The sequence below is a fragment of the Aythya ferina genome, assembly GCF_964211825.1.
Source record: "Aythya ferina genome assembly, chromosome: 1".
Classification (NCBI taxonomy): Eukaryota; Metazoa; Chordata; class Aves; order Anseriformes; family Anatidae; genus Aythya; species Aythya ferina.
The window spans coordinates 157996847-158011850 of record NC_140296.1 but is presented as its reverse complement, the minus strand read 5'-3'; positions in this window follow the sequence as shown (position 1 = coordinate 158011850).

The window sequence follows — 15004 nt, the reverse complement described above, 5'->3', positions numbered from 1 at the left end:
GCAGTCATGCACTTTACGTGCTTTCAGATAAAAAGAAAAATTGGGGAAAACTCTATTCTCTTTACATCAATAAAGTTCCTGTTTGATGCCAGAGTAAGCAGCTATTTCCATAATCTTTTGCTGTCATGAGTGAGCACTGAAAAATTTCTCAGGCAAAAGAATTGGATACTTCACTTCCTTCTCCTTCAGAGCACCTCAGATAAGGGCTTTCACATTTAAAGCCACGCTAGACATCCTCTAAAGCTTTGGAACAACAACATTAGGACTTAAGCAATTCAAAGAAAGTTTCCTCAAAACTGGAATCCTCTTTAGCATGGACATCTGCCTCTCTGTGGAGCATGGTTTTCCATCCTCTCTGCAGCATGCAAATGTTCATTGCCTTTGATCTGGCTCCCCTTGCAGCTGCTCAGCAGCACATCTAGTAGCTCCATAAGGATGTGATACAGCTCTGAGCTGTATTAATGCCTAGCCTGACTTGTCCTAGTTTCCAGGAGTGATCTGGCTAGTCTGAAAACAACAGTGCAGCAGAGCATAATATCCCCCTTTTTTTTCCATTCTTTCTATGTCCATACTAAGCCATAAATCTCAATGGAGCTCTGACTCAGCTGAGATGCTCAGAAGCAGAATTTCTCATGGTCCAGAAAGAAACAAAAAATGGTGCTGAGGAGACATCACAGTCTCTCCTGAGAGCAGGTGGGGGCTGTTCACCAAAAAGCTCAAGAGAGCAGCATACTGAACAGATGCTTCTTGCAGATTCCTGTGGAGTCAAGAAAGGTAAAATCAAACTGCCTGGTATCTGATGTTCTCTAAAGCTATGCAGTGTTATAGTTGGGACATTTTAAAATAGACATTTACAGGTAGGGAACTAACTGCATGTTACCAAGTGCCAGCTAGACTGTTAAAACACTCTCTTCTCACAGATACACAGTTTTCTGCACACTGCAAATGGAGTCCCTTTTCTTCTCCTGTTCCATGACCTTAGGCCGTATTGGCGTAATATCGTGCAAAGAGAAGGGGAGAGGAAAAGAGACTTCAGATAGTAAAATCTTTCCTCATGAGCCAAAGAGTTCTCTTTCCAGCCAAATAGCTGAATGGCATATACATAGTATCAGTAATCCATCACATATTTTTTTTAAGAATTTTTTGTCAGCTTGGTGAACATGAGTGGGGCCAAAACATTCTTTGCACTCAGGAAGATCTTAGGGGGCACCACATTACAATCCCAGTGGTGAATAATGAATTATCATACCAAAATGGCAGACCTGTACTTCCCTTCCTTCTTTGCTAACAAGACAAAACTATTAACATAAGTCTCTTTAAATTAAAATTACACATTTAGTGCTGATAAAGGAAATATGCAAAAGGCATAACACAACATATAAGCAGGATAGTACTGTTCAGTCAGAGCTGAATTAGTCATACTGTCAGTAGCCAGCCTAGCAATCTTCTTTGGTGTTCTGCTCTGGCTTCCTTCTATTCTCTCTGAAGTAAATAGCATCAAGTGTATTTCCAACTTTCTTGAAAATAACATTGGCATTGCCGTAGCTGCTACGCTTTTACTAAGTGTGCTTAAGAACGTCGTGGTTGATTTTTAGGAGTGGTCACTGAAGTTTGAAGGACATGATTTTGTTGCAAATAAAAGGAAGAAACCTAGCAAGGGAATTCTTCTGAAGTATATCTTGTTTGGTGGCTGTTGTCTCAATGTTGGGGGAAAAAAAAATAAATAAAAATAAAAATAAAAAAGAGAAAAAATAAGAAAACAAACAAGCAAACAAACAAAAAGATTATACCATATAAGTATCTATTTGTTAGTTCCTTTAATAGCTTCTGAACACACTGCTGATTTTTTACCGTCTATGGTGGATGGGCTATCCGTATCTTACATTTATTAAATTTCAAGAAAGTTAGTGAAGAGAAAGTTAAAATGAGACTCATAACTCATTTTTCTTCATGGATACTATATATGAACTCAAATTTACCACACAAATCCCTTGGAAACCAGCTTTGAGCAAGTGCTTCTGCTGCTCACCAACTTAACTCCAAATGTATAAGAGAAATCTGTATTTTCATGTTCCAAGTAACATCTATAGAAAGGGAAGGATTCTCTCTCACAGCTCTGCATACTCATTATGAATTTGTCCAAATTTAATGGAACAGTAGGATACAAATCATGTTATGTAGCTTCTGCATGACTTCAGTTTTCATTAAGAAAATTTAAGCAACCATAAAATAAATTTAAGCCATGTGATTTCTGAGTACCTACACGTACCTTAAGTTGCTGTTCATGACTTTCAAGTGAAAGAGAGACAAAAATGAAAAATAAAAAATGGCAAATGATTAAACTTGTCAAACAACCCCTTATAATAATAACTCTTTTTAATATACTCAGGCTCGCCCATGATCACACTGCAGTCTTCAATTACTATTCAAAATTATTTTGTTTATATTTTTCAAATAATGTGGTATACAATTTTTTGTAAGGTTAAATGGGTTACATCATTGGGTTAACCTGTTCTCTGGAGAACAATCTCACTACAGTCATCACCACAGAACCTCCTGAGTGTATATATGCATTTCCGAAGAAATTTTAAGAATTTTAGGAATTTTTCTAGATCAAGTATCTTATTAATTCAAAAACTGACAATTGAAAGTATCTCTCAACATTTGCTTGAAAGCCGCTATGTCCAAGAACTTTCATGAATATCAGTGTGAAGCAAATCTCATACAATGCGCAAGCACAATACAATAATGGAAACAATCACTTTAATGATATATGAAGATTTATGTTTTTATGGTAACTATGTCACATGACATGTCTAAACAGTTTCTTAAGGCTGTTCTTCATCTATAAAAGTTTAATATGGGGAAACAAAATGTATTCTATCCCTTATTCTTTTTATTTAATCATGTATCTTTTTGATACCTCCCTTTTTCTCACTCCCTCCATAGCTTGTGCTGCTGTCCTTGCCAATGGCTTCCCTCAAGTAATAACCCAAGTATCCTTTGATGCAAGGTTACACAATGGCAGGAGACACAAAATCTGAACAGTTTTGTGAAGATGTATATTAGTTTTTCATTATAAAGTTTCCTCCCTTTGAAGTTCTAAGGAAACTACAATTTCCTTTCTCCTGCTGTAAGATATATATTCCCTCACAGTTAAATACATCTCCTGTAACAATTCATTTCCCAGGCTTCACCAAGGTACAGTTCAAACAGCATCTTTGATCTGCACAAAATTCCTCAAAAAAAAAAAAAAAAAAATCTTTATCCTTCCATTCAGGTGATGAGCAATCCTGTCAGGAAATAGCTTCTTGCATCTAACTGAGCCCACATAACACTTTAAGCACTACCATATTAACATGCATATTGAAAGTTCACATCAGTAATTTATTTGCACAATGATGAACACTGTGCTTGCTTAGACCAGTAGAGAAAGAAGTATTAAAATCATGAATTCTTTCACAACACTGCACGTCAATTAAACCCTTGTTTGCCATTCTGTATCAGATTGTACTCCATTACAGTAGTGACTGCTCTTGGGAGCTAGGTATTTATCATGTTAAAAACAAAGATTTTCAAGGCCAATGTTCTACAGTAGCTCTATATAAAAAGTAGTTGTATTTTTATGCATTTGCTACATTTTTTAGCTAAGTGGCTCACCTCGTAAGTGCTACACTATGTAAACTGTGCAGAGTGAGTATTTATGCAAAGCATCCTACTGACTTTGGTGAGGCTCTTCGTGTACGCTCTCAAAAGTGCAAGTGCAGTTCGTACAGTGTAGCCTTTGGCATGTGTCTGAAACTGCACAGAGCTCAAAAAAACGATGGCCCTGCAATTTGCTGGCTGAAGCTTGTGGGGGAGACAAGCAGAGAGCAGTAAATTAGAACTGCAACTCAGAGCTGTGCCATCATCACTTACAAGTACTTATAAATTGTTTATCCTCCCCCTTCATGTTGTAGCTATAAGCTTTCATGTTCCTACATCTGCTAAATATGACTGCTGCACTTATTTACCCGTCTCCCAGAAAGGTAGGAAGGTTTTTTAACAGCCTACATTGCATGCTAAAGGGCAAAGCACCAGCACTGTAGTAAGCATTGTCATCTATCTTAATTTTGATTGATTTTGTTCTGCCTCTATTTGATAAGATTACAGGCAGATATTGGTTAAAAGTAGCAGCTAGCATGCTGAGGCTGAATTTTGCTTTTTCTGTGAATGTGGATCTAAAAAAAAAAAAGAAACAGTACACTAGCAGCACAATCCAGTATTAAGTGGCTTGGTTTTCATTTGCATACCTCCTTTGGCTCCTCATTACAGCACACTTCTTTGGCTTGCCACAAGTCACCCCTTTCTGGAAGCAACTACACAGAGCAAGGGCAGATGAGAGCAGGTCCTTGCCATTCACCAAGATACTAATCAGCTGAAAGGATGTGCTCGGTTTTGTACACCAACCTTACACTTGTTCAGTTTCAATGAATCTTCCTCAGTCACTGTCACCACAATAACTGGCAGTAACTACTACCCAGAGCAATTCCAGTGTCCCTTTCTTCATGGAAGGTGTGAGCTCCACTGGGGCTCAGACCAATTATGGCTGGCAAAATTATGCTACCTGATTAACAGGGGAACAAAAGAAAGTAAAAACTTGTACATACAGCCTCCCTTTAATCTCATGAGTGCTACACGCTTTGCTGTGCTAGATATTCTCAGCATCTGAATGACAATCTTATCATCTAAGATATGGGAAGAATTGGTTTGTCAGTCCAGCTAAAGGTCTTATGGGAGAATTGAGATCTAAATATCTTCATTCACAGCCCTCTGCTTTAACTACTAAATGACATTGACGAATTGATTCTTTGAGGTATATGAAAGCTTGCTCATACACCTTGATTTCCAGGCAATAACACAGAGATACCTTCTTTCTTTAAAACTGACTGTGATTGAAATACTACAATAAACTCCATTTAATGTATTATGAAGCTGATGTATAGCTTCTAATTCAGGGAGTGAATTCTCTTCTTTTTAAGTACAGAAACTCTTCAGTCAGTGAGAAAGACCTGAAAAGCTTCCACAGTCTCAAAGGGAGTATTAACCTCTGATGGGGGTCTGTCTTAAGACACCGGAGAACAAGGGTCAATGTACTCACTCAAGAAGCATTGGAGATTTGGAAAAGGAAAAAGCCTTCTAATAGTCTAGTGTATAAACATGATTATAAGGGAAATTTATAATTCCCTAGCAAATTTCAAGTAAACCAGCCAAACTGCATTAGGATTTTAATGACATTTTCTCTTACAACCAAGGACTCCGTGCCAGAAGCCCTCAGGGCTGCCTGCAGTCGTATTACCATACTTGCAAAGCATACTGACCCCAAAGACAGTGCAATCTATTTCTGTCACAGATTAAGTGACCTCTGAGCTTTTTGCATCTAGCGGTGGAGAAAGCTGCAGGTAGAGGAATGTTCATCCCTCAGTTAAGCTAAGCCTTTGTTTGCTGTGTTCTCATGAATAACTTATAGGGCCTTGGCATCATGAACAGTAACGCTGACACAGTTGACATGACAGCACTATAGACTGAATCCCGATCTGCCCTCCAAGGATAAGATGGGATGTTTCCTTGGTTCACATTTCACCAAGTCGGGCTGTTCAACTATTTATAAGTTGAATAGAAATTTCCACTACTTCAGCTGACACACCTGCTTTCACCTAGCAACTGCTCAGAGGGAGCCAGATGAGACAGAGGAGGCTTTGAGAGGTGCCACTGGCAGGGAGGCTGCTGCCGCCAGTCCTGCCACATCTCTTCATACAAGTTGTGTCCTCTCAGCATCATGGTGGCCCCTTCCACTCTCCTCAGCATGAGCTATTTATAGCCAGCGCAGCCCAGGAGAGGAAAGAACTTTCTGCATCACTTGTCCCAGGTGGTGTGAGAGCAGCACAGAGCACTACAGCCACCTTAGGTCACATGGGGCATGGCATGGGTAGATCACCCCATGTGTCATTGGGTGACCACCACAGTGGCATGGAGTGACCATCATGATGGCATGGGGCTACTGCCCTGGGGCCATCCTGCTGCATCACAGCCCCACATGTTCCCCATGCCCAGGGGTTCCCTCGTGGTGTGTGGGGGTCCCTGCCAGGCACCAAGCCATGCAAAGAGCCAACCCAGCACAGGCACAGGCCATTTTCACCCAGATCCAGGAACATAGGAACGCACCAGCCACCTATCACAGAATCACAGAATCACAGAATTTCTAGGTTGGAAGAGACCTCAAGATCATCGAGTCCAACCTCTGACCTAACGCTAGCAGTCCCCACTAAACCATAGCCCTAAGCTCTACATCTAAACATCTTTTGAAGACTTCCAGGGATGGTGACTCCACCACTTCCCTGGGCAGCCTGTTCCAATGCCTCACAACCCTTTCAGTAAAGAAGTTCTTCCTAACATCTAACCTAAAACTCCCCTGGCTCAACTTAAGCCCATTCCCCCTCGTCCTGTCACCAGGCACGTGGGAGAACAAACCAACCCCCACCTCGCTACAGCCTCCCTTGAGGCACCTCTTGGTCTTCAGCTTCTCTTGACAGAAGCAAGGGAGGGTGAGGAGCACCACCCAGCTGGGTCTTGACCTGAACTCATTTTCTTGCTGAGTTATGATCTGGCACACATGTAGTGCCTGCAGACACTGAGATTTCACATTTGTCTCACATACCTGTCAGGTCTGTCAGGCAGCCTATTGCCACCAGGCTCCCACTGGCAGAAAAGATGGGGCCCGAAGGCACAAATACATTTTTGTGCAGCATGTCCAGGGCCCCAGCCACTTCAGTGTGATCTTCCAGAGCAGCCTTCTAGGTAGAAAAATCCATTTTAAAGATGATTAAAATATAGATGAAGTAGTACAATTAGGGAAGAATGCATGAAAAATGACGGTTTCCTATCTTCATTTTGTAACTGTCAAGAGGACCTGGCAAAAATCAATGTTAATAGACAGAGAGCTGAAGACCTGCTTTTATAGTCATACTGGATGAAGTACTAATCAGGACTGAAGTCCCATAGTCCTGGGGGCTCTGGACACACAAACAAACAAATAAAGAATCATTAAAAAAAAAAAAAAAAAAAAAAAAAAAAAAAAAAGGAGAGAGAGTTCCTGCACAGGACTCCCTGCTGCAGTCTGATTTAAGGCAGGATTTGACAAGTACATTTAACAGACAAAGAGGGGGTGGCAATGAGAGGAACGTGTGCTAGCACAGATTCATCATGTATGCGTTTGCCAAGCTAGTCAAAAAAAAATAATATATTTTTAAAAAGATATCCCAAACCAAATCTGTCTTCATTTACTAGGTGTCCCACCCTTGCCCATTCTCTGCCACAGAAGCAGGGATCTGGGAGTGGGCCACAGGCTGCAGCAGTGCCCAGAACAGGCTGGAAACACAGGCCCATGCACCCAGCAGCTGGGGTCTCTCTCAGCAGGAAAGGGGACTCTGTAAAGAGTACATCTTCTTTACTCTGGTACCATAAATATTCATCCACAAGTGTCTGATGTTTCTGTAGAGGAAGGACTGTAAATAATGTAAGGCACTCTTCTTGTTCATAATATCATACCAGTGTAGCACTTTTACAAAATGGATGATACCTCACTACACAATTTCAGTGGTGAGGATGAAAAGACCATAATTGCTGAAGCACTGTGAATTATGTTTGTAAAGGAAGTGTTACTAAACAGCAGCCAGGGAAAAAGATAAATCAGGGTAGGTTTTACAGTTAAAATTAGATTGACCTGAGTCCAGATTACAAATGTTGGGAAAAAAATAAAAAATTTAAAAAGTACAACTGGTTTGGAAAGGAGATGGAAAAGGTGTTTCTAGGAGACATGTTTCAGTCTCAAAATGTCTTGTACTTTTCACAAAGAAACAGTCTGTGCCAAAATATTCAGTAGCTTTTCTCCCTTGTGCTTGACACTCTTAAATATAGAGCTGAGATCAGAAGTGAGGGAGGGCAGGGGAGAAGGTTCCCAGCAGCAGGTGAAGCTGAATCAACATTGTCATCCTTTTGTATTTCAGTAAACTCAGCCAGGGACTGATGGTAATCTGCAGGCTATTTCTTCCATCCCTCTCTTCTCCCTCTTTCACATTCCCCCCCTCCCAGTTCTAGCACTGCTGTTCAGCTTGCTAGTGAGCTGTTTGAGCTGCTCACTGGAGCTCTGGTGCTCTCTTTAAAGCTTAAAATCATCCTGCCATCATCCACCTTGCTTTAACACCCACCCACTTAGGAAATCTGAAAGCTGTGTATCTCCTCAGAGGCTGCTAATGCTATTAATTCTCCTACCTTAACAGTCTATCCAAACTGTGAAAGCAGGTTTTCTGCAGATTCCTCAGCTATAGCACATTCTGTTGCATTTCCCATACACATTTCAGTGTCTGCTTCCCATGGTTAAAAATAAAAAAGCCTGATTCAACACTCTCTGACTTCATTATTACATGACTGAAATACCATTGTTTTTCACCTGCATAGCACAAACCTTCACCACCTAAACCTTATTGTGATTCTTTCCCTGTTTCTTGGCAGACTTAATTACCCTCTCTAACCACAACCAGACCATTTCCCAGACTCAAGCTAGCTGATTTAAAGATGTCTTGCATCTCTTCAGACTATAGTGTAGACATAACTGCGTGAGGGGCACAGCCACAGCTAAGTGCACCATCCAGTTGCCATGGGTCTCACACAACTGCCTACCTAAGAACTGTTAATGATTTACCTATCAAATGAAGGTAATTGCTGAATGATCAGATGCTTTAATTGCCCACCAGATTTTAACTCATTACTAGAGTAGGAAAATGTTCCTAAGAAGCCAGCCCCCCCCTGCCCCCCCCCCCCCCCCCAGTTATATCAGCCGGAAAATACACCAACACCTACCCCTGCTCCTAGAATGTTTTGAAGGTTTTCTCTCACAGCATGATATTTCCTTCCATATACCCTGTCAGCCCAAGGAGATAAAAAAAAAAAAAAAAAAAAAAAAAAAAAAGTACTAAGGGTGATTTTCCATTATTCAGGGAAAACTATTGAACCCTGGTTTCTAAAGGGAATGTTTAAGCTAGAAAACAAGTCCACATGATTTCTAAAAAAGCAGTTGCAGCCCTCCTGCATCCTGTACAAGAGCCTTGGATAAGTTTATTTCCCTTTGTAGAGGAATGTGAGATCCAAGATGGAACCAGAAAGAGGATGCAGGCAAAGAGCAGGAAGAGTTCTCTTCTGGTGACTCTCTACTTCTCTGGAGTGATGGTAACAGTTAAAGCAGACTGTGTCTCAACACAGAGAAACTCAGAATGCTATAGGAAGAAATGAAGTAGGCAGGCCTTGGCACTGCTTCAAAAAGGCCTTAAAATGCCCTTACAAACCTAGCCTAGCCTATATCTCTTCCCTGTCCATTCTTGACTCAAAGCAGAATCTTACCTGAGAACCAGAGCATGGGGCCAATATTCAAATGTAGAGACAATATAGTGCATGATCAAGGTTTCCACCGTGTTTATTCTATAGAAAGAGTTGAAAATTTTGCAAGGATTTTTTTTGAAACACCTTTAGCAGCCCTTATATTATAAATATCCTCAGTCCTAGGAAAATGCTATATTTAATAGTAAGGTAGTGAGACTGCATTGGCAGCCACATGTGTGCTGCTCATGATGTGACTGAATCACAGAATCACAGAATTTCCTAGGTTGGAAGAGACCTCAAGGTCATCGAGTCCAACCTCCAACCTAACGCTAACAGCCCTCCGAGGTGAGAAAGCAGAGAGGAATTTGATTAGGTGAACTGTCTTCATGACTGTTCTGATCCAGGGAGAGACCTAACAATATTGATCAAAGTCGGTAAAACATAAAATGCTAACTGAAACAATAAAGTGACCAGATGAAACACAATAGCATGGGAATGGCTTAATCTTTCCAAATGGTTTAGTTAATTCAAAAGGTAACTAAGACTCAAGCGTCCCTTGGGAGCAAACACTGTAATACTCCATTTCATTCCACACACTATGACTGAGACAAGATCTAAGGAGGTCATGAGCAGCATAATAGGAAAGATCTTATTTTAAACCTCAGTCACTGGTGGAAATAAAACTCATTCTTCTTTGGGAAAATGTTAAAAAGTAGGTTAGAGATTTGTTTGCAATGAGGGCTTTTTTTGTTTGTTTGTTTGTTTTACCCTATTTCCAGTAATACCTTCTTGTTCCATGTTATAATTGCATGGACCATTCTTTCCTTCTGTGGTGACTTCACTTAAATAACATTACTCTGTTCAGAGTACCGTTATGGCTAGCTTTGATGTGGTAGATCTTCTTTTTCTATACATTAAAAAAGAGGAAGCTGCTGAGTTTACAGACATGGAAATTATAACAGGCCACAGAGGATCAGCACTGTTCCATGAAGGTGGAAGGAAGCAGAAGGAATATGGGTAGATAGCAAGGCAATGAGTCCCATTTCATTTTTTCTGTCATGCTTAATACGCTGCAGCACACACAAATTCACAGCAGACCCAGCACTATAATGGGTTCTCAGGAGCAGATATAAATGGTCATGTAAATGAGAGCTAATGCCCATATTTTCTGACAGTCAGATCAGAGTCCTCCTTCACTTTGTACAGTTAACTTGAGAGGAGCTCTTTCAAAGCTAATGGTGTAAATGAAGCAAAAAAATAGGCTAAAGGGAAATAAAATAAAATAAAATAAAATAAAATAAAATAAAATAAAAAGAATAAAATAAAATAAAAAGAATAAAGTAAAATAAAATAGTAGAATAGAATAGAATAGAATAGAATAGAATAGAATAGAATAGAATAGAATAGAATAGAATAGAATAGAATAGAAAAGCTTCTTATAGCTGCAGGTTTCAAAACCATACATAAAATTATTGTGAGATGAAAAGCAGCATTTGGAGTATCAGCTGAAGACACACACGACTGAGGAATTGAATAGCTTACCTTATAGTCTGTATAACATAGGAGTGAGGTTTGATAAACTAAGGGCATAGCTATGCTAGCAGTGGGGTGACAGCCAAGCTGGATCTGTGACAGTCGTGGTACCCAGCCCTGACTCCAAGGGAACTCCACAGACACAGAAAATGTGACAGCAACACATTATGTAGCATAGAATATGAGCAATGTTACCTGGAGGGGGAAACTCACTCTTCCTACTTCCCACCTTCAGTTGCCATCTGTGCTTGAATTATCTGGAAGCAAGATGGTCTCAGGAGGATATTGCCTGTCTTCAGCCTCAAACCAGTTGCTGCTGACTGTGCCATACTGTGTATGCACTAGCCACAATCTGCCCTCAGTTGGGGGGGGGGGGAAGGGGAGAGGGGAGGGGTGTCTCCTTGCTTCATACTTGTAAGTACACTCTACTTCCCCTTTACCTTGCATCATCCCTTTAATGCCAATGAAACTATACTCTCAATCTAAGGGCTGAACACAGTGGTCATGAAAGAATAACTAATTACAAATCTGCAGTCAGGTCTAAAGATGATAAAATAATTTTCCTCTCCAAGATAAGTACTCTGCTTTGCTTTCAGGGCTGCACACTCTCTGCTGAGAAACAGCAAAAGAGCTGAGGGGAGATACCTTTAAATGCCATTTTGAGTGTCCTAAATGCTGACAAATCAGAAATCCACATAATTATCATTTAAATATTTGATCACTGGCAGAAGAAAATATGCATCCTGGCAAACATCAGTCTGTTGTATAAACAATCGCTTTAGGTAAGCCCCCCTTATGCACCACATCCTTATGTACTTTAATAGAGTGCTCAGGAGTGCCACAGACTCTCCATGCACCAAGCTGGAGCCAGGCTGCTGAACCACAATGGTCAATGTATCCATTTTTCTCAATTAAAAGATCTCTAATCATCATCATCATTATCATTGTACACTATTAGTCTCTGCTTAGTCCACAAGGAGGTGATCATTCCACCTTCCCTGTGGGATAGAAGTTTGTTTTGTTTTCTTTCAAGATTCAACAAATAAACCCACTCAAATGATATGCTATTATCTCCCCAGAGAAAGCCTATCAATTTTTTCTTTCTTTTCTGGAGAGCATCCCGTGGTCGTCCACGTTATCCCCTCCTTACCCTACCCCATTTTACAAATATTTCACCATTTGTTTTGCCTCCATGCATTTACCTGTAGTGCTCTCCAAGGACAAAAGGATGGCAGCTACTTGAGCATAAAGGTAGTTTAACGCTACATGCAAGGGCAAAAATGGAGATGGAAATGAGATCACTGAAAGCACTGCAGGTCTATTTCCCTAATGAAGCAGAACTCTCACACCGAGCTGGGCTTACATGCTGTAATCAAGTACACTTCTCACAATGCTGGGGTTATGGAGAGCCCTGCACAGAGCAAGGTAATTATCAGCTGCCATGGCTCAGAAGGGCTCTGTTCCCCTCTACGTATTTCTCAGTTGTCAGCTTATAATCAGGAAGAAAATAAAGAAATCCTGCCTTTGTGGAAGAGTCTGTAGAAGGAAAAAAAAGGTGTACAATGTATATGACCCCCTCCCAAAAAAAAAGGGGGGGGGGGGGAGAGGGATCAGAATAGGCATTATTGTTGTTCTAGTCACTTTTGTGAAAGATTTTTTTGTACTAACAAGCTAAGCCCAGCTGTCAGTCCCATTTCTGAAGGACTGCGTTGTAGAAATGACTTTATAAGTGATCAATAGCACTGAGTAACTTCAAGTGCTTGAGAATGATTTTCCCAGCACTGACAAGCAGGAGCTGATGGGCAGCCAAGAGGAGGATGAAACTGATCAGAAGATAAAGTGCAACAGAGTAAGGTAAAACTATGGACCCCCAGAAGTCTTTGGAAATTTTGCCATTCACCTCACCATGTTTTTTTCATGTTCTTTAGGAAATCTGTATTTCTACTGATTTTGTTAAGATGTAGAGAAAGACAGCTACAAAGCTCTGCAAAAACCTAGTGAGTCACTTATCCAGTTTAAGGTGAAATTTGTGATGAAAGAAGCAGCTACAACTGCTGCATTCTTCCCTCCTTCAAAGGAGGATCTGAGATTCTCAGTCACCTGCATAAAAGCTCTTTCTTGTAGGGAGTAAACATTGCTAGAAATACAGGGGTGTGGTTCAGATGGCATTTAGGTAGTGCTGGCAATAGAGAGGTATTTTGTTCTATTCAAAAGAGCCGAAAGTGCTCCATTAAAAGTTTGTTTGGAAACTGCTGTGGAATTGTAGGACTTGGGACAAAGTAATGCTTTGATATCTGTGAGTATACAACTTTCCAAGCACCACATACCATAATACCTAACAAGGCAACACACACAAGCAAAAGGAAATGTCAGTGAGAAGCAAAGTCAGAAAATTACACCGAGCTATTTTTTTTCTATAATAACAAGATATATACAGTCCAAGAAAGCACCAGAAAATTTGATCAAAAATATATATGAAACATATTTTTTTATTTAAGAACATAAGTAGATGTGAAAGAAAATCACTAGGCAAACTATTCTTTAGATATAAAGTATGGCAAAAGAAAAGACTTGTTCAAAATCATATTGATATAAGTACCACATGTGATGTACACACAAATGCTCTTGATATGAAATGTCTCAAAATAGTGTATGATGAGGGTGTGCAAAATGAGAAAAGAATTAGGACCTTATGGGAGTATGGGGAATATTTCAGAATGGTTGAGTTTGGCAGGGACATCTGGAGATGATCTACTCCAAATCTTCCATTCAAGACAGTACCAGCTACGGCAGGTTGCTTATGGCTACATCCAGATGGATTTTGAATATCTTCAAGGATGAAGACTCCACAAACTCTTGGAGCAACTTGGTTCAGCCACCCTTAGAGTAAAAAAGTGTTTTCTTATATTTAAACATTTGTGACTACTGCCTCTTTTCTATTCATTGGATACACATTGAGAAGATCCCATTGTCTTCAATTTTTCCAGCTCTCTCAGGCACTCCTCATATAAAAGATGTTTCAGTCCCTTTATAATCTTTGTGATCTTTTGTTGGACTCAGTCTAGGATGTCCACATCTCTCTAGTACTAGAGAACCCATATCTAGACCCAGCTGTCCTGCTGTGGTCTCACTAGGGCTGAGTAGGTGAAGTGGAGGAGTAAGTGTAGTGACTTAAAGGAAAGAAATCATTGACAAACTTTACGACTATGTGATATTAGTGACAAACTAAGAAATATCTGACAGTAGAGTGCTAAAAAAAAAAGAAAAAAAAAAAAAAAGAAAAAAAAAAAAAAAAGCCCCAAAGACATTGAATCTGGATGGTGCTTAAAAAATTCCAACTATACATCAGTGAGACCAAAAGAAAAACTCAGTATCTTTTGCTTATATTTCAGGAAATCAATGAAAAAAAATGAACAGCTCCTGAACTTTGTGAATGTGGATGCCCCCGCCCGCCTCCCAAAAAAAAAAAAAAAAATTTAGAAGAGCATGGAGACACTACAAAGCCAAGATTTTCCTCCTTATAATCAGGTAAAACTTGACAATGAACAACTCTTCTAGGGCAATTTGCAAGCCAGAATGTACATGCATATGCAGACATAAGCAAAATATACAAAAACCCAGAACAATTTAAATGAAGTCACTAACTACCCAAGCTTCTCAGTGACCTGGAAAGAACATTCTCAAGAAACACTTTGCCTGATGAGAGCATTGCTGTCAGTGCCTACTTTCTCTTTGGCAAAGCAGGATTGGAGACAGAGATTTTTGTTCCACTGAACCATGATACACCTCGTTATCAAGGAATTGCTCTCACAACCATATCAGCATGCCTCTCCAAATCCATTCCCATCAGAGTATGCAGACAATGTTGTGACTTTAGAGTATCTTAAAGATTTTAACAAAACATGCAATTAGCTCCAAGCGGAAATTCAAACATTTTCATCAAAAATGCAATTGTTAGTCACAGTCCAGATATGACATAATTTTTCATATCTGAAAACTGAGCAAAAGTGAAGGGACAAATGGAGAATGGAAGTTGCTTACCTCAGGCTTCCTCTCT